At 39.3% G+C, this 27,554-nt stretch overlaps 2 protein-coding genes and 11 non-coding genes across 13 annotated transcripts in view; 11 read left to right on the forward strand and 2 right to left on the reverse strand.

Annotated features, from left to right (window-relative positions):
• Positions 1 to 10,696, reverse strand: part of LOC143414177 (uncharacterized) — a 36,635-nt gene extending 25,939 nt beyond the window's left edge. Inside the window, exon 1 of the mRNA XM_076877956.1 lies at positions 10,676 to 10,696. The gene's annotated coding sequence lies outside the window, so the exon portion shown is untranslated. The remainder of the gene's footprint in view (positions 1 to 10,675) is intronic.
• The window catches only part of LOC143416884 (uncharacterized), a 463,686-nt gene that overhangs the window by 72,675 nt on the left and 363,457 nt on the right, over positions 1 to 27,554 (reverse strand). The window lies entirely within an intron of this gene.
• On the forward strand, positions 20,079 to 20,152 carry trnai-aau (transfer RNA isoleucine (anticodon AAU)). The gene has a single exon. It is a non-coding gene; the product is annotated as a tRNA-Ile (tRNA).
• Positions 20,509 to 20,581, forward strand: trnar-ucg (transfer RNA arginine (anticodon UCG)). The gene has a single exon. It is a non-coding gene; the product is annotated as a tRNA-Arg (tRNA).
• Positions 21,049 to 21,122, forward strand: trnai-aau (transfer RNA isoleucine (anticodon AAU)). Its single transcript has one exon. It is a non-coding gene; the product is annotated as a tRNA-Ile (tRNA).
• On the forward strand, positions 21,615 to 21,688 carry trnai-aau (transfer RNA isoleucine (anticodon AAU)). Its single transcript has one exon. It is a non-coding gene; the product is annotated as a tRNA-Ile (tRNA).
• Positions 24,325 to 24,397, forward strand: trnar-ucg (transfer RNA arginine (anticodon UCG)). The gene has a single exon. It is a non-coding gene; the product is annotated as a tRNA-Arg (tRNA).
• On the forward strand, positions 24,865 to 24,938 carry trnai-aau (transfer RNA isoleucine (anticodon AAU)). Its single transcript has one exon. It is a non-coding gene; the product is annotated as a tRNA-Ile (tRNA).
• On the forward strand, positions 25,432 to 25,505 carry trnai-aau (transfer RNA isoleucine (anticodon AAU)). Its single transcript has one exon. It is a non-coding gene; the product is annotated as a tRNA-Ile (tRNA).
• Positions 25,862 to 25,934, forward strand: trnar-ucg (transfer RNA arginine (anticodon UCG)). The gene has a single exon. It is a non-coding gene; the product is annotated as a tRNA-Arg (tRNA).
• On the forward strand, positions 26,403 to 26,476 carry trnai-aau (transfer RNA isoleucine (anticodon AAU)). The gene has a single exon. It is a non-coding gene; the product is annotated as a tRNA-Ile (tRNA).
• Positions 26,970 to 27,043, forward strand: trnai-aau (transfer RNA isoleucine (anticodon AAU)). Its single transcript has one exon. It is a non-coding gene; the product is annotated as a tRNA-Ile (tRNA).
• On the forward strand, positions 27,412 to 27,484 carry trnar-ucg (transfer RNA arginine (anticodon UCG)). Its single transcript has one exon. It is a non-coding gene; the product is annotated as a tRNA-Arg (tRNA).

A 27,554-nucleotide genomic window follows, 5' to 3' on the forward strand; every position in this document is an offset into this window, starting at 1 on the left:
TTCATCATAGCTAAATGCTGCCTTGAAACAACTCCTGTGTGTTAACACTAACTTCATTTTAAAACCTCACATTTCCTATGTTATAACCCATTTTGGTATAGCCTTTTTATTTCATTTTCTCCCTTTAATGTAACAATACCTTCTAATTCTAATTTATCAGACTTAACCAAAATATATGCTTTCCTTCCTCTTTGGTCCTTCTTTAAGTTCAGTTAAAAAGCTAAATGAATTTAGGGCCTTTTGCCTGGAATCAATACTGTCATGTGTGTTTCTTAACTCTGTGTCTGTAAGCGTGCAATCCTTCAATAACTTCAATAACTCATATCAAAAAATGCAATATGTATAAAAATCATTTCTATTTACAAGCTCTCCCCTTTATCCTAAAAATACCTCCTATGTAATATCTGTATGTGTAAGCCTACATCATAACCACTACTTCTAGAAATCAAAAAGAAATCAAACCATACTCCTTCAACCCTCACTAATTTTCCCTCTAAGAATTATTCACAGCTTTGAAAAACCGGCATTGTATCTTCTAAACAGGATTCAGTTCTGTCATGGTCCTGGGCCATGTTGGCCCAGTATTCTTGGTTCCTTGTATTTTCGCTCCTTATTTAGGCCAGGTTTTCTCAGGTGTCCTATTGTGGTGTTCCCTAAGTGTTTTTTCCCTTTGTGACTCTTACCCCCTTGTGCCCCTCTGTGTATTTATGAGCTCTCGTCTCTCTTTGTGTTTATTCCATGTTTTCCCCAGCCTGTTATGTCTGTGTTCTCCCCGTGCTCTCTCCTCCTGTCTGAACCTCTGTGTACTTCCTGTTTTACTTTGACAGTCTCTCGTCAGTATGCGTAATATTGTGTTCACTCCTGCCCTGTCTCGTTATGTTTATCAGTGTCACCTGTGTTTCCCACCTGTGTGTAATCTCCCTATGTTCTCTGGGTGTATTTCCCCGGACCTCCCTGCATCCTCATTTCTGGTTTGTGTTATTAGCTTACCCAATTTAGGTTTCCGGTTTCTTATTTTTTTTCAGTTTCAGTTTTACCATATCCAAATGATCAAAAACCCAAAAGGTCCTGAAATGATCCTAAATTATTAAACAATTAAATTATTAAACCCTAAACCCCCCTTTATCTTGATACATTTCATGTGTCAAGATACTATACAAAACTTAAAAATGCTCAGTTTCCCCACTCATGATCCAATCTATGTCATAAAAATAAACTTAAAACAGAACAGTTATCAGTCATGTGTTTCTTCAATTAATGATAACTGAGTTACATCAAAAAATATTTCCCCTTTAGCATTTGGCATTCTCCCAACAATATACTATAATCCCATAATCTAACCCCAGTCAACAAAACAAAACAGAAATTTTCTCTGGTAAAAACAAATTGTTTGTCCACATTAATTCATCCTCACTCACATGCAGTCACACATTCACTCACATGCAGTCACACCATGTATTTGCTGATAGTGGAGCCTCCTGCACGATCAGATACTCCACCCTCAGCAAAATGAGCTCAGTCATTTTTATTTTCCATAGGAAAATATTTCTTTATGCTTTTGGACTGGATTGACTCGCATAAAATCCTTTTTACAGGGACTTACGACCTTGATCAGTCCCCACAGGTAGCTCTCCTCAGCCAATTGTAATCTGGAAAGCCGCCTTATATTTGCTCTTCCCGATAATTTTCAGCGCCGTTATTCACTGTTGCAGGCCTGCTTAAAACAGAAATGAAAAAATAGAGCTGATTGTTAGCTCATAAAAACAAAACAAAATCACCTGACAGGTTTTCTTTAAGTGCACTGTTACAAAACAATGGGCCCAATTTTAGACATGTCCATGTTTCCTAAAACTCCCTCTATTAAAACAAAAATAACAACAACAACCTAACTGACAGAATCAACCCATCACCACAACAACCTTAAACACACAAGTCTTGCCACCACATAATTTCACCTCCTCAATACACCAAAAGTCTCATTAAAACCACACAATTTGCACACAAAAATCACCCCCTTATGCTCTGTAACATACTTCAATTCAGCATAAAACATAACCCCCTTACAACAACATATCACTAAACTATAAATTTCCTACCCAAATCTGCACTTCTCTTGTCTGCCATGCTTCCTCTCCTGAAAGTCACTTCCTCAGTCACACACATACAGGAAGCTCCTACGTCACCACTCACTCCAACTAATTTGCATACTGAGTCATCTCTCAATGAGTTGCTGTAACAACAGAAACATATGTTTAAACATCACCAACTCATTAAATCATTTTATTTCTTCCAACAGTGATCACTAGTGTTGATCACTCAGTACGAGAGCACTCCTAAGTCACTCTTTTTTAAAACTACTTTAATCCCTTTTTTGTTTTCATAACTCCCTTTGTCATATGGCTTATTCTATTCCTCAATTACAAACTCAAATGTATTTTATTAAACATTCACACCATTGTATCATTCATACAAAATAGCAAGCTGTTCTTCATTGCATATGTTTGTGTTCTTAGCCAGGTTTAATCAGTGTCTATGCATTAAACTCCATGAGCTTGTCTTGTCTTTATAAGGTTAATGCATTTTCTGTTTGTGTATGTGAATTTGCCTATGTTGCTTTTGCAGTGTGTCAGACTCCTGCACAATTCTCCACTTAAGCCGTCAGTTTCTTTCCCAAATCTGCTAACCCAAATTTTAAGTTCCCACCTTATTAACAGCGTCCCTGCTCCTCAGCCAGAAATTAGGGCCCACTTGTCAGGTTTATGGAGACATGGCGCTGTAAACAATTCAACCAGAAACTTGCCTTGGCATGTCCAGTCAAGTTAACCTACAGGTTTCTTCCGACCGCCGCACGTGGAAAATTGATCCAGATCTGTTTCGCCCCTATAGAAACACAACTGAGACATTTTCATTATTATCATAAGTACTTAAACTACCCTTTTCCCTCTCTCTAGTCAGAGGTCCCAACTTATGTTATGTATATACGTGTAAGCAGGTCTTCATTGCTTTTCCTATGTATTTTGTTAATGTTCAGTAAGTGTAAGCTGCTTTCTTCATTGCCTCTATATGTTATAGTCAGGTTTAATTCATGCATCTTTTCCCTGATTTCTTAATTCAAAACTATCTCACTTCTGATTCTTTCCAGAAATAATTTCACATGTAACACTTTGTGTATGTGTGTTTTCTATTCTTGTTTACCTCTTTGTTTGTGACGGTGGACATCTCTAAACCATCATGAGTTCAAGCTTCACTTTCAGTCCAATTACACCCTGTATTCTCACAGTCGAACTCGTCCTGCTTCGCCTCTCACTGGTCACTGTCCTCTTCTCTCAGTGTCCTTTTGTTGTCTTGAATTCCAGCAAACACAGTCTGTTTCTTCTCTGTTTCTCTTCAGTATTTTCCTTTTGGATCAAGTCCCAGCCTGGCAAAATACCACATTCAGTGCCTTTAAACAGTCATGTCACACTGTTCTTACCAGCCTGCTGTCCACCGTGCATGTTTCATCACGTGGTTTCTTCTTTTCTGTTGATCCTCTCAGTCATCTCTTTCAAGATTACTCCAAGCATGGCAAATCTGACAATCAGTGTCCAGTGCTTTACCACCGTTCATTATCCCACTGTTCAACTGCCCAGCCTGTAATTTACAGTACATGTTTCCACCTCGTGGTTCCTTTCATGCTGCTGCTGGTGTCGTCAGTGTGGTTTCCGTTGCACTGTCTTTTGCCTGCTATTAATTCTTCTCAAGTCCACGATGTTCTGTCGGTCTTCATCAGGAGATTAACTGTCCTTTGAGCTTCTTCTCAGGATGGGGACAAGTGCGAGGTCAAGCTGTAAAATTTTAAGCCAAAATCTGGCCTGTTTTCTCCCAATTATGCTACTCTAGTGGTTTTGGCGCCGTACTCAAAATTCCAGGTTGAGAGAAGTCCACCTTCATTTATCTGTAATCTGTGTTAACGCACTAAAACATACAATTAATATCCTTTTCATTTCTTTTCTCAAAACCTCCATTCGCTTTATCTGCCTAGAGTTTAACTCATCTGTTTCTCTCTCTGGGTGCTCACTCGTCACCTTATATGGGCATGCAAACTTCCTGTCACCCACACCATTTCCTGTTACACAAACACAGCACGCAGCTGCTCTGCTGTTTCTCCAGGCTAATCAAACTTATTTTGTATTTACAATCTACAAACCCTCTCTAATTCTACTAACTTTTGATCTAAAATGTAGCATCATTCACACAATGATTTCATAATCCTCTCACACACACACCTTTTAAATAAACTAAACTCTTATAACATCACTCATGCATCTCTTAAATTAAAAACACTTTCAAACTTTAAAACATCCTACTTTACATCACCCAAGAAATACCTCTCACACCTTTATTCATCATTCAAAACCTTCTAGTCACCGCATTCACACAAGAAATTGAAAAAATAAAACACACCAGCAACAATTGCTGGAGAGAAGTTACTACTGAAAGTAATATGTTAATCTTAAGTATACACAGTGCACTCAATATATTTATATATCTACATCCAAACTCAGTCAATTACTATACATCCCCTACGGCAACTCAAAACTTTATTTATAGTCCTCTAATAAACATAAATGGCATTTTAAACACACACTCAACAATGTTTGCAGCAGTATTTGTAAAACCAACTGTGGCTTAAACAGTTCACTGCTTACTCATTTGCATTTTCACTCACACACACCGTCTAAAAATAGCAGCAGGCAGTCAGTGCATTACTGACTCGACACACAGAGATCTCTCACACCAAATTTTCTTATTCTATATTACAACGACGTCTTATATTTACAACCACTGTCAGATCTGTCAGCTTTAGCGCCTACACAATTTTAGACAAATTTAAAATAACCGCCCAGCGGATAAACTCCCTGAGTTTTTTGCGACCAATTAACCAGTATCAAGACTTTAACTGTTTCTGGCCTCATTTCTAAAATCCCTAACTCAATTTAAAAGCGTCAACCAACCCAAACTTTGCCTGAAGCTCTATTTTTGGCATTTCACAGCCAAGGCTTACCTCGAAGTGTTAAGTTAAAGTTACACGCCCGAAGTCCAACTTCTCCTGTCCAAAAAAGCGCAGACTACCGTTCCAAACGGTAAGGAGACTCTAACTCCTAGCTTAATTCCAGGCTGCCCTGTACCCCACAGTTAAACCACACTGAACTATCCCTCTTCGCCGAGAGGTCAATGTCGCGCGTCCACGACAAGGAGGGAGCGTAACCTCCGGGCTCTGCGCTTCCTAGCAGACTCGAACTGCCGTTCTAGAATAATTTATAATACTTTGAAACAACAATCAACACCCGAAACAAGTGTATAACTGAGGCAGATCGACCCTGATGGACAATGGGGACTCTAACCCACAAAATGACCAACCAAGGTCTGACCTAATGACCAACCGGGACTTTAACCCACAAAATGACCAAATACCCTACCAAACTACTTGAGACTCTAACTCAATTTCTTTGGGACTTCAACCCAGTATTTAAACTTTTCCTGGCAGACTCTAACTGCTTTAGCAGACTTTACTGCTTTAGCAGACTTTACTGCTTTCATTTCTTCATTCTTCTTAGCAGAACTCTAACTGCTTCAACTCATGAGATTTTTCATCAAAATCAAAACAGACATCCACCAGTAACTTTAGTGAGTAGACTTAAATTTTATCATGTCCAATTTGGCACACTTTGGAAATAATTCAACAGGTAGTGCCTTACCTTTTGGATAAGCCGGCTTATGCCCACTCACTTCGACCACTGGAATTCATGTCTGCCCGTCAGACCACCTCAGAGACCACCAAATTTCTCCATCTAAACCTCCAATCCTCCCTCCTCAACCACCGGACGAAGCCCCCAAATGTTAAGATTCAAAGTTGAGGAAGGAGAGTACACACCACCCATGGTCCAGAGGATCTTGGTCCAACAATGATCTTAATGAATACACGCGTGGGAAGACAACTCTGTACGCAGACAGGAAGTAGTCCTCGACTTAATCAAAGCATGAACAGATATTTTATAGCATCAGGGTTTATTTACTGACGCCCCTTCATGCGTCACCGGTACATTTTATACATAGATCAGATCAACATCATCATGACTTTTCACCCAGAAAACCATCTTCTATTTTCATGGCTTGGTACTTTCCGTTCTTATCTTAAAATGAATTGTTCCTCTTTCTTGCCGAGACACCAAGAAACGGTTCCTCTGAATAAATTTAACTCTATGTGTGTGTGTCACGACCTCACATGCTCTTTGTGTCACCTCTTCACCTACTGTCTGTGTCTCGTCCTCAAATGCTCTTCCTCAATTCACCTGTTGCACTTCTGACCTTTTACCAGACCAGAAGCTCACTGAGACTATGTGTATGTCTTCTACTAAATAAATGTTTTAACCAAGAACCTCTACTAAAACCTTAATATAAAATGATCTGATATATAAGTGTTTTGTAAGCATGTATTGCAATTCCTTCTATGGCTCCAAGTCACTTGCACAATAGATTGTCCGAACATCGCGCCGAACAAAGCTTCCGACCCCCAATTAATTGACCGAGCTCCAACTCTTTAATAAGCACAGATATGCATTGTGTATAAAATAGTCATAACTGCTTAAGGCCTTCTTAAAGCTATCTGTTACATTGTTAAAGCCTCGTCTTAGCCTGCGGCTCAAAATAACTATCTGCTTTCACTTCTGCATACAACTTCCTGTCAGCCTGCAACTCAGTCTTTCTGAAAGAGACACTGCCTAACCCCTGAATGCAATATAAACTCCAGATTTTATTATTAATGCAATGGTAATGATGACAATCATTTAACAATAGCAGTAAAATAATTTCCCTGCTCCACACAATTAATCCTACCTCCTCAAAAAGTGCATTCACTTTGATATATGGGGATTTCATATCGTATGTTTTCTTGCTAGACGAGTCTAATTTTGGCTGCAGGTGTATATTTAAATCCCCTCCACAGATCCTCCTTTGGAAGAAGCTAATATCACTCTCTGGCGGGGCATAAACATTTAAGAGGGTGATCAAATTCCCATCTATTTTTCCTTTTACTAGAATAAATCTGCCCTCTTTATCACCCATTTCAGATACTTTTTCAAAGTTTAATTTGCTTGAAATAAGGATTGCAACTCCTCTCCTATGTCCTGATTTGTATGAAGAAAAAAACAGATTAGTAAAACCCATTCTCTTTAATTTTACGTGCTCCTTATCTGTCATTGGGTCTCCTGTAAGTAGACTATTTGGGCTTGTTCTGCTTTCACTTTAGTTAGGATTTTAGTACGTTTAATTGGATTTAACAGCCCATTAACATTGAAAGATAGAAATTTTACTTTATCACTAGCCATATGTAATCAGCGTATGTCCATAAAACAAGTAAAATTAAACTTATCAGATCTACTCCCTAAACAAACAAAAATATCAAACATAAACATCAAATACAGAGAAAAAAACAAACAAAAAACTGTGATTCCAAGGCTGGGGTCTCTGATAAATGACCCTGAGCTAGAGAAAACGTCTAGCTGTGAGGGAAAGCCTCTCCCATATATGGGCTGAGGGCCCCCATCATGGCACTTGAGGCGGAAGAAAACAAAGTCGTTGTTCATTACACAAAAAGTGTGTCCTTATGCGTCTCTCGCTTATATCTGTATAATCTCATCCAATTGGGGTAAAGATATACACACAAGCATCTTGAAATATATTTAACACCGCGTATTTTTACCTCATTTTAACGTCCAACAGTACTTATAGCTCCTCTGACAAGGGCATGATCTGTCTTCTGAAGGTTCGCAGTCTCGCCCTGATATCTTTCTCTCGTTCGTCGTCTGTCCCTCGCTGAGTTGATCCTCTCGTGGTTTCCCAGGCGGTACGGGACAGCTGCTCGACCAGACTCTCCTTCGATGTAGTCACATTAACTGGAAGTCCTCTGTCCTTCATGTCTGTAGTCGCGTCCTCCGCCGTCTGATACAGAACTATTCCATCCTCATAAAACACTCGTAGTTTTGCCGGGAACGGAGTATGGAAGCGGATATTTTTCTGCTTTAACACCCGCTTCGCCTCTACGTACTCCTTTCTCTTCTGCAGTACTACTGGAGGGTAATCATGGTCAAAGAATATTAATTTCCCATTCAGAAAAACTTTCTTCTTTTCCCAAGCTCTACGTAGGATCTCTTCTTTAACCCTATAGCGGAGAAATTTGACTATTATTGATCGCGTTTTATCTTGCCTGTCTCCGGCGGGTCTTAATGCCAGCGCCCGATGTGTTCTCTCGATGCCAAACTCCTCGTTAGGGTTTATCTTCAGAGTGTCCCGCAGTAGTTTTTCCACAAAGTCCACCATAGACGAGCCCTCGGCTCCTTCCGGGACATTATAGATCCTTAAATTTTTTCGTCGGGATCTTCCTTCATAGTCAAGTAGCTTATTTTCTTGTTGATGCATGACTTGTAGAAGATAACTCTTACGTAGTTAAACTAAAATACTGTTTGAGAGTTAATATATAAACTCTTAACACCAAGTGTTAAATTATCAACTCCAGACAGATTTGGTGTTTAACACTAAATCAGAGTTAACGTACCAACTCTCCAAAAAGAGTTAAATTAACACTCTCTGGTGTGGATCCATATAGACACTTTAATAGTGTTGAAATCAAATCCGACAGTGTTAATTTGGACATGCTGGATTTGCTGTGTACATATGCTATTCTACCTGCTTTTAAACCATTTAAAATTACAATTCATAGTTTTATATGTGAATTTTGCAAAAAAGAGTGAGCAAATATTTCCACATCAAGATGTGCCATGCTAATAGGTTCCTACCCAAAAAGACTGATTAGAGTGATAAAAGGCAAAGGTGCTGCAACAAAGTATTAGTTTAAGGGTGTGCATATTTGTGCAACCGGGTTATTTTAAGTTTTTTATTTTCACCTGTGATCTTGTGTCACCATTACTCTCTGAGCTTTGTGTTGGTTCTTCTGTCACCTGACAAATAGAACATACGTGACAATAAGAATAAAATGTGGAGCTGCTTCGGTGTTTCTGTCACTTTGTGCAGATCTTGACTCGTCAGTAATGTTTGTAGTCTGAGTGCATTTTTAAAACAATTTGTGCAAACTGCAGTACAAGGTTTTATTTTTATTTATTTGCAAAATCATGACTACCTCGTTATATTTTGTCTCAAAAATGAACCCTATGAATATGTCAGTGCCATTAGGATGAAATTATTGTGTCACCAACATTTTAACATTAGACATATAATTTTAACAGCCTCTGTAAAGTAATATCCTGGCTTGCTCGACGCTGCCGTTTTCTCTGACAGTTTCAATCAAAATTAGAAATGCTGCTCAGAGACTGAGAGAACTAATAGTGCTGCCTGTTGTGCAGTTAGTTTCCAAAACACGTTATTCATGGTTACATACAATTTTAGACTGATGTGGGCCAAAGCCTAGCATAGCCTGTAATGTTATTGTGACGGACACATTTTATGAGTGAGCTTGACTTTAAGTAACTTACAGGTTTCTTTGAAAAACACTTTCTTATATCCAGGTTCTTCCTTTTTGCTGCCACCCACCTCTGCTCCTTGCAGGCCCTAGCAGCGCAGGCTTGCCGCTGCTAAAACTAAACAGTAGTGGTGTGCGGATCGATACTGAAATATCGATTCTTCCGATACCAGCAATTTATGTTCTAGAATCGATTCTCATATTATAATATCGATATTTTAGTACTCTGGGGTAAATTTGTAGTTTTTCCATTAAAATGAACGCAGTGGAAAGAAACTATATCATTCGGATCGTCTAATTTGGAAGGAACTACTTCCTCTTACGCCTTTCATAGTCATATGCGAAATACGGCTGTATAAATGTGTCGCAGCCCATGGCGTGCACACTCACAACAATGGCTGAGCGCAAACAGAGTCCTGTGTGGACGCGTTTTACCTCCACAAACAGCCCAGGCGCGGTTTGTGATATATGTGGCAAAACAGTGAGGTGTTGTGGCAACAGCACTGACGTCGTCAAACACCTCGGAGTAAATCACATCACAGAATATGATGAGCTTATGTTGAGGTGAACTGAAGAGGAGGACAGGGACAGGTGCTGCTAGAGCGAGACAGACGTCTCTCGCAGAGTCCTTTAGTGCTGCAGGCAGGCAACATGCTCAAATAGCACAACGTCAGTTTTTTTTATTTCTATATGATTATTCTGCATTATTAAGCAATAAAAACAAGTTGTCTGATGTCCTCTAATCATTATGAAGCAATATGGTTATGTTATTATTACAATTACACAATACAATTATATATTGTATTATGTAATGCAATGAAACATTACGTTTTTGTACAGAGTATCCGTATCGGATCAGTATCACCGATTACTCGAGATTACTTGGTATCGGATCGGAAAGGAAATCAGTGGTATCGCACATCACTACTAAACAGAGCTCCCTGAAAGGCACAGCCAATCACATTGGCCATATTTGTCACATGACGTAGGACTCCAGTAGAGAACGTAATTTAACTCTTTCTGCACCGCTGGGTGAATGAGACGTTGACAGATTGTTTTTTTCTTTCTTTCTATCGGGTTTGTTTTTCTTTTCTCGAAGAGATCAAATTATTGGTGGGGACACGTCCCTCCCGTCCATGCAAAATCTACGCCTTTGCTCACCTGCCTCAGCTCCACCTTCCTCCTCAACGGAGGCTCAATACTTTCACTTTCACTACTCCTCCCTAAACACAGCGGATGCTGGGACTTGTAGTTTTTTCCTTCCGGTTCGGTCTTCCTCTTTGTTTGTTTGTGTTTGTGTTCAAGTTATTTCGATCATGAAGACATAGGGTTGGCAACTCCCTGAGAAATAAATAAGGGACACCTCGTGGCCAGGGCCGGGCAACCCAGTTGTCTTCACCCTTCCCAGTGTGGTGAATTTTTTAGCTCTTTTTTTTGTGTGTGAAATTATTTTTTTAACCATTTGACTTGAATTTGATTTAAGCAGATGCGTATTCTTTGTGATATGACCATATGGGAAACAAATGATCATTTGGCCATTTATTTTTAGCTCAAAATGACAACATTAACACAGTAAAACAGGTCTCTTTCTTAAACAGAAGCCTGTCATGCTTAACTTTTGAGAATATAAGTAAATCTTTCTTTAAAAGAACTCTGTCCTGCTTAACTTAAAATTATATAAATTAATAGAAAACAATAGAACAAAAATATTCTTGTAACTGTGCACATTTAGTGCATTTAGTACAATTGGCTTCAGTTGAGGTATTATTTCAGCTTTTCTAAAGCTAATCAGCTGCTCCTGTTTGTAAACCCACTTGTTCCCATGATTACGCATCTTAACTCATCATCATTATTCATCTATGTATTACTTTTATGTATTAGTGATCTATTTGTTGTAATCATCTATCCTTGCAGTTGTTTATTACACAAAATAAATTATATTATCACACTTCTGGCCACATAGCGCTGATATTCACTGCACATGCCCATATTAACCTTAACCAGAGGGTTTAAAAAACAAACCAGTGTTTACATACCATATCTGCTTCTGCCGTGGCCTGGTGGACAAGAAATTGGTTAAGGGTTCCCCGAGCTTTCACGCCCCTCACGTTCTTCATGTGCCCACCATTAGAAGCATGCCTATGGAAAAAGTGCGCCGGCACACAGTGCAGTGCGCTTTATAGGTGTTATGGTGACCTTTCCCAGCCAGGTGTTTCCCTTTTCCCATTCCTCCCTGTACTTTTGCAGCCTTTTTTTCTTTCTCTGAGCGAACAAACATTGCTCGCTCGTCAGGGTGTCACCGCAGCCGCTCACACTGCTCACGCGGAAACATGTAAACATCGGTGAAAAGACGGAGCAGCACGGCTGTGCAGCCTGTGATCTGGACACAAGCAATGGAGGCACAACTTGTGGAACTTCGGAAAGCTCATCCGAGCCTTTTCGATGTGGCATCACAAAATTATCACGACCACAACAAACGTGAAAATAGTTGGATTTACACTGCTGCTCAATCACAGCTGCCTGATCAATGTTTTTCATTAGCAATTTAGCAAAGTTGATGGTGGTGTGTCTGTGTGAGTGAAAGACAGAGAGAGCGACAGATTTTCTGTTATAATCTTCATGTTATGGAGGCACAGTGTGAGCACTCAGGTCGCATCAGAGCATCGGGCGGTATAGTGTGAGACCTGCATCGTGACCTACGAACTTATAACCCCTGCGAGTCAATCGTGCAGTTTGAAAATCGCACAGTGTCTGCCCAGCTTTAGGTGTACTGTCATCCGAGACTGCACCGCAGTGTCGGCGTTTGTTTCCCCATTGGCCAGGGCTGGACTGGGACAAAAACTCAGCCCGGGCATTTTGACTAGAGACCGGCCCACCAGGTATTAAAGCCATAAAGCCTTTGAATGAAAACAAATGCTGTTGTGACACTGATGTACAGTCTTGTTGGTATATTTATGATTTCTATACATTTTACATCAGATAAAAACTTTGGTTGTAAGATTCAGATAATTATTTGTTAAAAGTGAGACATTTTAAATGAGAATAAGAAAGAAAAGTATTTCTTTGTGCCCCCCTCTCCCTGTTAATGCCCTACCTGCCCCCCTGGCAACACTTTGCTAAACTCGCCCCTGCACAGTTACCAGCTGTCAGCTACACAAAAAAGGATCCTGGTGTTATTTGTCTCTCAGAAACAGTTCATAACTTCCCTTCAACTCATTCATGTCACCTGAAAGGTAAACCTGTTTCTCCATCACCTGTTCAGCTCTGATGATTCAGTAAGGACATCTCCTGGTTTCATCTTCATGTTTCCCTCTCACCACATATCCAAACTGATATTATGACCAGCAGCTTTTACAGCTGTGGCTCAGCATGAACGTTTTCTTTTGGTTTTTTTCTGCCCATGCCTGTGATGCCGCCCCCACCACGCTTTAATCATAGACTGTATTTTAGGTGTTGCATTTTTTCCTCGTTAATTGCGTAGAATGATGCACAGAGTGAACCTCAGCCAAGACCAGTGCTCTGGAAAAAACGTGACAGACAGGGAGATTTTATTCCTCAAAGACCATCATCCAGTCGAAGTACTAGTTGCCATGTGGTCAGTGTTCTCACAACCATTGATTTTATCTCACAACTTGTTTTCACCAAAGAATTTCAGTAAGTAAATATTCTTCAGTCTCTTTTCCCCCCCCAGTGTCTGCAGATCAGCATCAATGTCCACGTGAAGAACCTAGTTATGTTGCCAGTGTCAACCCAACAAAAGGTACTTTACCTTCTTTTATATGTTGTTATTCCTTTTTTAAAGTTTACTTTTATATTTGTTGTTATAGTTGAGTTAGGCAGGGCTTTTGTGCAGTCCTAAGAAACATACTGCCTAGAGTGTTTTTCACTTTGTGGAAGAGTTTCTTTATTATTTTCTGTTAGTGTGTGGAACTGAGGTGCTTCGTCAGGAGCTCCTTCAGTTGTTGGAGGATGGAGAAGAGGACGCAGCCATGACTTGTGAGACGTCGTCTGAGGCAGCTGCTACTCACTGGGAGATCAGAAACATGGTGTCCTTGCAAAAGTGGAAAGAGGCCAGGCCTTGTCTTATAGACAATATGTTAGCTACTCTGGATCCACAGTCTCACCGTGTGTGTCAGTGTGGCAAACAAGTAGTTGTGAGGTTTCTGGACTGCCTGCCTCTTCCATTCCTTTGTGCTGACTGTGATATTGCAGTTCACACACGCTTTGTCCTGCACAGCAGAGAGGCAGTAACAGGAGGGTTTTTGAAGCCTTCATCAGAGTTTCACAGGCCAATAGGTACGGTTTTTAAGTCCTATGCATTTCTTGCTATGTACTATGAGTGTGTGCTGTTATTGTATATTTATTGTGTATCAGTTCATTTCTAATTCTTTTTATATATATTGTGTGTTTTAATGTTAGTTCGGCTGTTGCCTGTGCAAAGGCCAGACTGTGTGTGACTGCCCAGCAGGTAACGTTGAGGTTTCACCCGGTGCAATTGTGGCTCTTGTAACCATAAATGGTAAGTTGCTCTTTTGTCACACACTACATACACAATAGATGTGTTTGCAGGTTTTAGTGCAAATTGTACATTGCTACATTGTTTTGAATTACCCTCGGCCCGCAGTATATGTGGGCACCTGTCAAAGGTCATTTGGATTTACCAGACCGCTTTGAAAACAACATGAAATCTAGTCTAATCTAATCTTATGATGACTGTCCTTGAATATTCTGTTGTTTGTCCTCTACTTAAAAGACTGGCCGAATATCAGCTGATGCCTTCAGCAAAAGTTTCTTGGAGTGGAGTGCTGTAAAGTGTGAAGTGGACAGGATGTGCAAGGAGCCATGCTTTAGCTGCCCTGCCTGCACTCCAGACATGCTCGCCGTGTCAGTTGATGGAAACCGCAAGCTTTATCTCTTTCAATCAAATGCAAGGTACGTTATGCATTGTGGACATAAATCAAATATGGATTTGTACAAAAATTGTATTTTGATGTTTCTTTTCAAACAACTGTCACTGTGTTCGTTCAGCACTTCAGAGCAGGGGAACTTTGAAGGTGTCTTCATTGAAGAAAATGAGGAAGTTGCTGAGTTTGTGAAATACATCCAGAGACACACAAATGATGTAAGATACACATATATATCAGTGCTGTCAGCGTTAATCTTGTTAAAATGACGTTAACGCCATAACCATATACTCATACGTGTGTGTGTGGATACATATTTGGATGGGTGGATATTTATTTTGTTTTTCTCTTGGTGTTGTCGTAATACTATTTACTTGACTTTATCTTAATGCATACTTCATTTTGTCACCATGTGTATTTAACAAAAAAAATGATGCAGTGATAAGTGGAACAAAATTCTTTCTTTCAGATTCAAATGATTCATGTTATGCAACAAATAATGTTTAACACATTAATTTTGAGGAAGCATTTTCACTATCACTCGCAGCTCAATTCACTTTGATTTCCTTTTGTTTCCAGATTCAGATCAATCATGGGAGTGGCTCTTCAGTTTGGTTTCTGTAGCTAACTGACCTGTTCAAATGTGTTAAGGCTTAATAAAGCCAAAGTTCTTACAGGCTACCAGCCAGTGGCAGTCAATAGTAACATTTTATCAGACCCAAAAGTGCAACAAGTAATGCTGTAAAAACAAAAATTAGTAACTTTTAAACTTTTCTTTGCAACTCACTCAAAAATAAAGACCTGCCTTACTACAAACAAAAGCTTGTCAGTCCAACAAACCCCACCCTGTAGTTGCTGTGATGCGTGTTTTCAAGCTATATAACACAGACTATTTGTTTTTCCCTGAGTAAACCAGCAGATGATAGTAACGTGCACGTGAGCCTGGTTGTGAGTGTTGTACTTGTCTGAGCAACGCCCAGTAGAAACTGACTGTTAGTCAAACCTGAGTAATTATACAAGTTTGAACTGGTCTAGTTCACTGTGGTTATTTTCCGTGTGAAACTCAAGTGTATTGATTCACTTCCACACACACTTTAATTTGTAGTTCAAATGCATTCTTTGCCTTTGAACATTAAATCTGTTGCAATAATTTGTACAGAGCTGCATGAGATATCAAGACTGTAACAGTTCTCCAAAACCACATTCAAGTTAACGCCTCCATTATTGGGCCACAGTTTGTGTTGATACCTGAATTTTTATTTAGAGAGAAAAAAAAACAAAAAAACAACTTTTTACCTCAGGCCTGATCAGCTGATTATGACTACATAATGAACAAAACTCAAATCCATTATTGTAAAATGTTTCCAGTTTACTCTTCATGTGAACAACCTGCAAAGATCACAGCTTTCATTAGACCAACATGCCTCAGTGACTCATTAACAGCTTCAACTATCACAATACAAGAAGATGGAACCATGACATGATACTGGAAATGGTTCCGTTTCAGAGTAATTGAAAACCAAGATGCACCCCATGTGAACTGTTGTATTCAAGGATTCATTCAATATATTTTTTACTCAACCAAAATTTCTGTGTTTCTTGAAATTGGCAATAAATGCCATTGAAGCTGGCATTTATTTTCTGTTGAGAAGTTGTTCTCTTGTGTGTTTTCCTGAAATTTGGATTTTGGCTTTTGACTTCTCTGGATTTTTGGGTTAGCTTTTTAATCCTTTCTGCCTGTGAGTTCACATTTTGGTTCTCATATACCCACAGCTACGAGGAGTAAAAACTTTAGGACTCTAGTGGAACATTCTAAAGTGCAGATTTAAGAGTGGATATTTTTTTTACAGGTTTTATTGATTATTTGTAAAAAAAAAAAAAAAAAAAAAGACTAAAGTAAAAAAAAGAGTTGTCTTTAATAAGTCCCTTAAACCTTTAATGGAGTTAGATTGGTTTTAGGGATTTTTTATCATTATTTTTTTTAAATTAACCACACTAAGAAGTGTGGAAATGATTTAAATGTGTCGTTGTGCAGTTAAAGCTGTTTATGTGACACCCTGACCTCCTGTGGAGCAGCTCTGAAAGAAATAGTCAATCGGCAGAGGACACATCGACAGTTTAGTCCATTCACAGAAGAAAAGACCAGAGAAAGGCCTGGACTTCCACAGAAGACACGTGTGGATGATCCAGATCCTATCACGGTAAAAAAAAGCCTTCATCACAACATCAGCCAAGTGAGGAAGACTCTCAAGGAGGGAGACCATCATTACCCAAGTCTTCCATTAAGAGAGTTCATTGTAAATCCAGTGTTTGTAACTGTCTCTAAAGCCAAACACCAAAACAGACCACATAAAAGTAAAAATTAATACAAGCTCAATTTATCTATTCTGTTGGTTATGATTAACAGAGCAAACAGTGGATCATGACAGATACATTTTTCTGTTTCAGTAATTCTTGTTTACCTGCTGTTGTCATACACTTTCTTATGAAAAAGAGTCAATATACTTTGTTTTTTTAAAACTAAGAAAAAAGGGGGTTGTGTTTGTACAATATCTAAATGTATGTGTTTTTTCTAAATTGTGCTAAATTTGCCCACTGAAATTTGCCCATTTTGTACTGAAATCCAGCGACTGAATACCTTCTGTAACATCGCCACTTTGAATAAAATTATGTTTGTTTTTAGGCAGCAGTTCATTTTTTGGTAATTCATAAATGTGTGTAAATATGATGTTAAGACGACTGTGTATTTATCTTTCAATTTTCTGAGTGATTGACAGACTGGTTTATGATATGTTAACATGATAAATTTTGTCAGTCTAATCCCATCAGGATAACAAATATTTACTTCCTGTTGTAGAAAATCCATTAGTTTGTGAAGCAGTGTTTTGAATCAGATACTTACATATTTAATATTTATCTGAACTCCAGATATCAAATGTCATCTGTTCATCAAACTATTTGATTCCAGCCACACTAGAATTTCACATGTCAAATCACAAAAAAGTGATCTATAATATAATAAATATATAAGTTTATGGTAAAAAGAAGAGAGACTTACAGGTTGTTCAAACAGAGCAGAAGCTGAAGAATCTCTACTATACACCCAAGGTTTGTCACTGTGTTCTTGTCTCAACTTGTGTTGTCTGGCTCCAAATGTTCATCAGCTTTGCTTGTTTTTCTTGTTTGTATTTTTTTTCTCCACCCATTTGATTAAGGGTGCATTGGGAATATAAAATACCATAAAGGCACAAATAAGTCACATAAAAAACAAACAAACAAAAAACAGCACAGAGTGATAAAAAAGTTTACATTTATTTTTTATATCTCTCTTTGAATGTGTTGGTGTGAGATTCTATCCAGAAAGAAGAAAACAGGAAACTGAGAATAATACACAAATTATTTCATTTAAAAATAGTTTTAAATATTCTTGTTACTGCAGTCAGTAGGTTTTAATTTGTTTAGAATAAATTCATAATTATTCTATAGATGTCACATTGACTCCAGAAAAAAATAAAATAATATAAATATATATATATATATAATATAAAAACATAATATAAAAATAAAATTAAATAATAAATAATAAATAAATGCTTCAAAGTGTTAAAAGGGCACGAAAGAGAGCATGTGAGCACAAAAGCATGACCATGGCAGTCAAGAAAAAAAAGGTTAACCGTTGTATTTCAAACCAACCCATTCTTTCTACAGCTCAACCCCATTAAATGATCTTGCTGTTTGCTCTCATTTACATGTCGTCTCAGGCCTAAATGTTTGCTTATTCCAGTATCATTCCATAGATGTTTTCTAATCTAATCGAGGATGTATTCCCTGCTAGTAAAATTAATAATGTAGTTAACAAGTAGAAAAAAAAAATATGTGAGTGCCCTGTGTGAGAAAACAATTTGGTTTATTCTGCTGATACCCCTCCATTATCCAAGTGTGTGCTTTTTTAATGACTTAAAAGTATAAAACCTCAATTTCAATTCCATGAATACAAACTTTGTGTCGTGGATTATGAATCTATAGATTAAAGGTCATGATTACTTCACAGCCTGGCTTGAGACAGAGTTGTGAGACTGTCAGTCTACATTGTCTCTGCAGAAAATGACCCTATGAAACAAACTACAGCTGATTATTTTACACACACCAGACTGGATTTATTTAACCTCCCAGCTTCAGGACACATTTGATCATTTTAAACCAAAATATCAATCATCACATGTTAAAAATGGCATTAAAATCAGCTGACTACACTTCCTGCAGGTGAAGAAATAAAGTAGAATTTTATTACAGCTATAAATTTTGTGAACAGCAATGTTAACATTACTTTTATTTTTGTTACACAGAACTATAAAAACAAGAACTTGTGAGCTGCAGCCACATAAGTCTAATTTCCCCCTGTGGAAACCTGCAGATAATGTGCACTCCATGTCAGTGTTTTTTATCATGGTTTGCAATCCATACCGGGTGCTCTGCCATGGTGATGTGTCCTCATGTTCCACACACACTTTAGTATGCAGTGTGTGTTTCCTCTTTGCCTTTGAACATTAATATATCATTAAAGAATATTTCTTTAGTGGGAAGAAGGAACAAAAGACAGGGAAACAGTGCAGCTGCTCAACATCTGGAAGCCCCCCCTACACAACCAGAACTTTGTTTTTGTTGTTTGTGCAACAAGGATTTCTGCTTCTTTGAGGAGCACAATGCAGCTGGAATTTAGGAGTTACCCTCCTGAGCTGAAAATTTACATTTACATTTGCAATGATTGATTACACAGCAGTGGGGAGTAGATGTCATCACAGTAGATGTCTTTCTGAAAGTGCTGTAACTAAGTTTAAGAATATAATGCACCCACTGTTATCATCTTCAATGCCCTGTACCAACATAGAGCAGAGCAGCTATCTGAACGCTACCCCAACAGAGGTCGATTATCTTGTTAATAATTTTACCTCCTCACTACGTACGACTCTGGATACTGTAGCTCCTGTGAAAACTAAGGCCTCAAATCAGAAGTACCTGACTCCGTGGTATAATTCTGAAACACGTACCCTAAAGCAGATGACTCGTAAGCTGGAGAGGAAAATTTAGAGGATCATCATTTAGCCTGGAGAAATAGTTTGCTGCTTTATAAGAAAGCCCTCCGCAAAGCCAGAACATCTTACTATTCATCACTGATTGAAGAAAATAAGAACAGCCCCAGGTTTCTCTTCAGCACTGTAGCCAGGCTGACAAAAAGTCAGAGCTCTTTTGAGCCAACCATCCCTTTAACGTTAACTAGTAATGACTTCATGAACTTCTTCACAAATAAAATTTTTATCATTAGAGAAAAAATTACCAATAATCATCCCACAGATGCAATATTATCTACAGCTACTCTTAGTACCATTGATGATAAGTTAGACTCTTTTTCTCTAATTGATCTTTCTGAGTTAACTTCAATAATTACTTCCTCACTTCACTGTTAATTCCTCCATCAACGGTTAGCTGAGCTGGTCAGAGCGTGGTGCTAATAATGCCAAAGTTATGGGTTCAAGTTTTTTTTCCACTATGTTGAAGTAATTTCTTGTAAACACACATTTCTCTTGTGTTCTTAACAGTTCTTCCACCCTCTTTTTTGGTATATTAGACAAAAAAAGGTGTCAGTTTAGGCACAAGTTGTGGGCCGGTTAGCTCAGCTGGTCAGAGTGTGGTGCTAATAACGCCAAAGTCATGGGTTCAATCCCCATACTGGCCATTCCAGTATGGAAGGTGCTGTCTCATGGTAGACTGTGATTTTGTTTGGTGGGATCCAAGAAAAAAACTTCTGCCAACTTCCAGGAGACAGATCGGGCCACGTAAGCTTTATGACGTCCATTGGCAGTTGATACTCTGGCTTAGTGGGTGGATCCACTGTGCATGTGGCAGGTAGGACTACGTTTTTAAGAGCGTGATACATGGGAGAAATTCTGTGGCATGCACTTATTTCAAGCAACAATCAATTATTTCAAGCAACAATCAAGCAATATCCACCAGCCACGTGACCAACCCAACACCAGCAGTTGGCTCAAGCAGACTCCAACGAACGTTCGTGAAAAGTGGGAGCTTCTGCCAGACCACGTGGCCTAACGGACAAGGCGTCTGACTTCGGATCAGAAGATTGAGGGTTCGAGTCCCTTCGTGGTTGGTTGTGAGTCCTTGAGGAGCAGGCATGCGTTTGCAGCATGCCAACCTCGGCTCCTTTATGTCATCCAAAATTGCTACGCTGTTGTCAACTTCATGTCCTTCAACAGAGACTCTACGAGTTCTCAAACGAGGCTCCAATGGCCAGGTTGGGGACTGAAGCCATGAACTTGCCCTTATCAGTGCCAGGCTCCAGTAGTCTTGGCTTAGAAGCAACCATAGAAAGTCAATAACATGCCATGACCTCAAGCGACACGGGTGAAAAAATCACGACTTGGAAGCAGGCTGTTGGTGGAACTCCACCTGCATACGTGGCTTCTGATCAGTGGGAGCTTCCAAGAGTTGGCTTTCATTGGTACAGCTTGAAGTAATTTCTTGTAAACACACATTTCTCTTGTGTTCTTAACAGTTCTTCCACCCTCTTTTTTGGTATATTAGTCAACAAAAGGATCAGTTTGCACACAAGTTGTAGGCCGGTTAGCTCAGCTGGTCAGAGCGTGGTGCTAATAACGCCAAGGTCATGGGTTCAATCCCCATACTGGCCATTCCAGCAGCCATCCAAGGTGCTGTCTGGTGATAGATTGTGGATTTTATTTGGTGCGATCCAAGAAAAAACCTCTGCCAACTTCCAGGTGAGTGATGTACGCAACTACAAATGACAGCAAACCACAAAATTCACTGACACATGACACGCTAATGAATACATTACATGCTTAGCTACAATCTCCAAATCACTTTTCCAGCTACTTTCTGGATAAATCACTCATTTCCAAAGTCTGACACAGCATACTGCATCAAAAACTGCTGCTTTATATCCTCACCTATCGACCCTAACAGTAGAAGACGCACACCATGTATTGTTTTGTGGCAAATTTCGTCTTAAAGCATTTTTTGTAAGTCAACAGAAGAGTTTTTTTTCCCACTATGTTGAAGTAATTTCTTGTAAACACACATTTCTCTTGTGTTCTTAACAGTTCTTCCACCCTCCTTTTTGGTATATTAGACAAAAAAAGGTGTCGGTTTAGGCACAAGTTGTGGGCCGGTTAGCTCAGCTGGTCAGAGTGTGGTGCTAATAACGCCAAAGTCATGGGTTCAATCCCCATACTGGCCATTCCAGTATGGAAGGTGCTGTCTCATGGTAGACTGTGGTTTTGTTTGATGGGATCCAAGAAAAAAACTTCTGCCAACTTCCAGGTGACAGATCGGGCCACGTAAGCTTTATGACGTCCATTGGCAGTTGATACTCTGGCTTAGTGGGTGGATCCACTGTGCATGTGGCAGGTAGGACTATGTTTGTAAGAGCTTGATACATGGGAGAAATTCTGTGGCATGCACTTATTTCAAGCAACAATCAATTATTTCAAGCAACAATCAAGCAACTTACAAAAATAAATTAACTAATATAATGAGATCCTGTAAAAGAGAGTATTACATTAAAAGGTTAGAACACAAAAGATAACACAAGAGATATATGGAATGTATTAAACAGAATAATCAAAAATGAATCAAGGAATAATGATTACCCTGGGTACTTTATAGAAGGGACAAGAAGTATTAATAACATGGAGGAGATAGTAAATGGCTTTAATGAATTCTTCGTAAACATAGGGCCAAAACTGGCAGAAGAAATAAAGGTTGATGGAATAGAAAGGTACACTGGTGAAAATATTGAAAGGAATAGTAGCTCAATGTTTTTAAGAGCAGTGGAAGAGAAAGAGATTTATGACATGGTTAGAGGACTTAAGAACAAAACCAGTACAGACTGGAATGATATTGATATGGTAACGGTAAAGACAGTTATTGATGGTATCGTAAAACCATTAAAATATATATTCAACTTGTCGTTTCAAAAAGGAGTTTTTCCACAAAAAATGAAAGTTGCTAAAGTTATTCCCATTTACAAAACCGGTGAAAGACATAATTTTACAAACTATAGACCAGTGTCAATACTCTCCCAGTTCTCTAAGATACTGGAAAAACTCTTCATAAAAAGATTTGACAGTTTTGTGGAAAAATATGAATTAATGACAGATAGTCAGTATGGGTTCAGAAACAACAGATCAACAGCTTTGGCACTGATAGATTTAATGGAAAAGATAACGGAATGTATGGATAATAAGAGGTATGCGCTCGGAGTTTTCTTAGATCTAAAGAAGGCGTTTGATACTGTTAATCATGAAATTCTATTAAAAAAACTGGAAAAGTACGGGTTTAGGGGAGTGGTTTTGGAATGGTTAAAAAGCTATGTAGGGAATAGGCAACAATATGTACAAATAAATGAATATAAATCTAATTTGATGGATATAGCTTGTGGAGTACCTCAAGGTTCAGTACTGGGTCCAAAAATGTTTATTATGTACTTAAATGATATCTGCAGAGTATCGGAGATTTTAAAGTTTGTAATATTTGCAGATGACACAAATATACTGTGTGCAGGTGGGGAATTGCCACAGGTTTTGGAAATGATCACACAGGAATTAACGATATTAAAGAAGTGGTTTGATATAAATAAATTATCATTGAATCTCGATAAAACCAAATTTATGTTGTTTGGAAACCAAAAGAAAAACATCGAAGTAGAAATATGTGTTGACAATGTATATTTAGAAAGAGTAAATGAAATAAAATTTCTTGGGGTGATCATTGACCACAAGCTCTGTTGGAAGCCACACATTACTTATGTTCGGGGGAAATTGGCACGGGGCATTGCCGTCCTGGGAAAAGCAAAGCATATGTTGGATCAGAAAGCACTGCACATTTTATACTGTGCTTTACTACTGCCATATATGAGCTACTGTGTAGAGGTCTGGGGAAACACATACAAAAGTAACACACAAACAATAACTATAATACAGAAAAGGGCCATTAGATTAATAAATAATGTAGGGTACAGGGACCATACAAATGCACTCTTTGTCAAAATGCAAGCTATTAAATTCCAAGACTTGGTGAAGCTTAAAACAGCGCAAATAATGTATAAAGTCAGAAATAAATTGCTTCCCAAAGAAATCTGTAAATTGTTCATAGAAAGAGAAGGTGGGTATAACTTAAGAGGGAAATGGAATTTAAAAATACAAAGTGCTAGAACAACTTTAAGAACTATGTCAATCTCAATTGCAGGAGTTAAATTATGGAACAGTCTAACAGAAGAAATAAAAGACAGTCAAAACATAAAACAGTTTAAAGTAAAATATAAAAACCTAATTTTAAATAAGTATAAGAATGAAGAAAACGGGGTTAACCCAGGACGGTAATGTTGCTGGTAATGGTGTTGCGGTTCTTTTTTGGTTGTTTTTTTTTTTGTTTTATTTTGGTTTGTTGTTTTTCCATAACTTGTGTATCTGCAAATATACACATTCTGTATTTTTCATATGAAAGAAACTATACTGTGGTGGGGCTTGCTAATTTCTTGTTTTTGATTTATGTATGTTATGTTTTGTTTTACTTCATATGTTTATATGTTTCATATGTTGTTTGTTTAATTTAAGACAAAAAAAAATTAAATGAATGAGAGGTAAAACTTGAGGGGGTAGGGACAAATAAGTAAATACTTCAGCCTACTCCTTTTCAAACAAATAATGGAATGATATTTTGTAATGATTGTGAAGGCACATGTTTGAAATGTTTGAAATAAAAATGAACTGAACTGAACTGAACAATATCCACCAGCCACGTGACCAACCCAACACCAGCAGTTGGCTCAAGCAGACTCCAACGAACGTTCGTGAAAAGTGGGAGCTTCTGCCAGACCACGTGGCCTAACGGACAAGGCGTCTGACTTCGGATCAGAAGATTGAGGGTTCGAGTCCCTTCGTGGTTGGTTGTGAGTCCTTGAGGAGCAGGCATGGGTTCGTAGCATGCCAACCTCGGCTCCTTTATGTCATCCAAAATTGCTACGCTGTTGTCAACTTCATGTCCTTCAACAGAGACTCTACGAGTTCTCAAACGAGGCTCGAATGGCCAGGTTGGGGACTGAAGCCATGAACTTGCCCTTATCAGTGCCAGGCTCCAGTAGTCTTGGCTTAGAAGCAACCATAGAAAGTCAATAACATGCCATGACCTCAAGCGACACGGGTGAAAAAATCACGACTTGGAAGCAGGCTGTTGGTGGAACTCCACCTGCATACGTGGCTTCTGATCAGTGGGAGCTTCCAAGAGTTGGCTTTCATTGGTACAGCTTGAAGTAATTTCTTGTAAACACACATTTCTCTTGTGTTCTTAACAGTTCTTCCACCCTCTTTTTTGGTATATTAGTCAACAAAAGGATCAGTTTGCACACAAGTTGTAGGCCGGTTAGCTCAGCTGGTCAGAGCGTGGTGCTAATAACGCCAAGGTCATGGGTTCAATCCCCATACTGGCCATTCCAGCAGCCATCCAAGGTGCTGTCTGGTGATAGATTGTGGATTTTATTTGGTGGGATCCAAGAAAAAACCTCTGCCAACTTCCAGGTGAGTGATGTACGCAACTACAAATGACAGCAAACCACAAAATTCACTGACACATGACACGCTAATGAATACATTACATGCTTAGCTACAATCTCCAAATCACTTTTCCAGCTACTTTCTGGATAAATCACTCATTTCCAAAGTCTGACACAGCATACTGCATCAAAAACTGCTGCTTTATATCCTCACCTATCGACCCTAACAGTAGAAGACGCACACCATGTATTGTTTTGTGGCAAATTTCGTCTTAAAGCATTTTTTGTAAGTCAACAGAAGAGTTTTTTTTCCCACTATGTTGAAGTAATTTCTTGTAAACACACATTTCTCTTGTGTTCTTAACAGTTCTTCCACCCTCTTTTTTGGTATATTAGACAAAAAAAAGGTGTCGGTTTAGGGACAAGTTGTGGGCCGGTTATCTCAGCTGGTCAGAGCGTGGTGCTAATAACGCCAAAGTCATGGGTTCAATCCCCATACTGGCCATTCCAGTATGGAAGGTGCTGTCTCATGGTAGACTGTGGTTTTGTTTGGTGGGATCCAAGAAAAAAACTTCTGCCAACTTCCAGGTGACAGATCGGGCCACGTAAGCTTTATGACGTCCATTGGCAGTTGATACTCTGGCTTAGTGGGTGGATCCACTGTGCATGTGGCAGGTAGGACTACGTTTTTAAGAGCGTAATACATGGGAAAAATTCTGTGGCATGCACTTATTTCAAGCAACAATCAATTATTTCAAGCAACAATCAAGCAATATCCACCAGCCACGTGACCAACCCAACACCAGCAGTTGGCTCAAGCAGACTCCAACGAACATTCGTGAAAAGTGGGAGCTTCTGCCAGACCACGTGGCCTAACGGACAAGGCGTCTGACTTCGGATCAGAAGATTGAGGGTTCGAGTCCCTTCGTGGTTGGTTGTGAGTCCTTGAGGAGCAGGCATGCGTTCGCAGCATGCCAACCTCAGCTCCTTTATGTCATCCAAAATTGCTACGCTGTTGTCAACTTCATGTCCTTCAACAGAGACTCTACGAGTTCTCAAACGAGGCTCCAATGGCCAGGTTGGGGACTGAAGTCATGAACTTGGCCTTATCAGTGCCAGGCTCCAGTAGTCTTGGCTTAGAAGCAACCATAGAAAGTCAATAACATGCCATGACCTCAAGCGACACGGGTGAAAAAAATCATGACTTGGAAGCAGGCTGTTGGTGGAACTCCACCTGCATAGGTGGCTTCTGATCAGTAAGAGCTTCCAAGAGTTGGCTTTCATTGGTACAGCTTGAAGTAATTTCTTGTAAACACACATTTCTCTTGTGTTCTTAACACTTCTTCCACCCTCTTTTTTGTTATATTAGTCAACAAAAGGATCAGTTTGCACACAAGTTGTAGGCTGGTTAGCTCAGCTGGTCAGAGCGTGGTGCTAATAACGCCAAGGTCATGGGTTCAATCCCCATACTGGCCATTCCAGCAGCCATCTAAAGTGCTGTCTGGTGATAGATTGTGGATTTTATTTGGTGCGATCCAAGAAAAAACCTCTGCCAACTTCCAGGTGAGTGATGTACGCAACTACAAATGACAGCAAACCACAAAATTCACTGACACATGACACGCTAATGAATACATTACATGCTTAGCTACAATCTCCAAATCACTTTTCCAGCTACTTTCTGGATAAATCACTCATTTCCAAAGTCTGACACAGCATACTGCATCAAAAACTGCTGCTTTATATCCTCACCTATCGACCCTAACAGTAGAAGACACACACCATGTATTGTTTTGTGGCAAATTTCTTCTGAAAGCATTTTTTGTAAGTCAACAGAAGAGGTTTTTTTCCCACTATGTTGAAGTAATTTCTTGTAAACACACATTTCTCTTGTGTTCTTAACAGTTCTTCCACCCTCTTTTTTGGTATATTAGACAAAAAAAAGGTGTCGGTTTAGGGACAAGTTGTGGGCCGGTTAGCTCAGCTGGTCAGAGCGTGGTGCTAATAGCGCCAAAGTCATGGGTTCAATCCCCATACTGGCCATTCCAGTATGGAAGGTGCTGTCTCATGGTAGACTGTGGTTTTGTTTGGTGGGATCCAAGAAAAAAACTTCTGCCAACTTCCAGGTGACAGATCGGGCCACGTAAGCTTTATGACGTCCATTGGCAGTTGATACTCTGGCTTAGTGGGTGGATCCACTGTGCATGTGGCAGGTAGGACTACGTTTTTAAGAGCGTGATACATGGGAAAAATTCTGTGGCATGCACTTATTTCAAGCAACAATCAATTATTTCAAGCAACAATCAAGCAATATCCACCAGCCACGTGACCAGCCACGTGACCAACCCAACACCAGCAGTTGGCTCAAGCAGACTCCAACGAACATTCGTGAAAAGTGGGAGCTTCTGCCAGACCACGTGGCCTAACGGACAAGGCGTCTGACTTCGGATCAGAAGATTGAGGGTTCGAGTCCCTTCGTGGTTGGTTGTGAGTCCTTGAGGAGCAGGCATGCGTTCGCAGCATGCCAACCTCAGCTCCTTTATGTCATCCAAAA

The sequence above is a fragment of the Maylandia zebra genome, linkage group LG3 (genome assembly GCF_041146795.1).
Source record: "Maylandia zebra isolate NMK-2024a linkage group LG3, Mzebra_GT3a, whole genome shotgun sequence".
Lineage (NCBI taxonomy): Eukaryota > Metazoa > Chordata > Actinopteri > Cichliformes > Cichlidae > Maylandia > Maylandia zebra.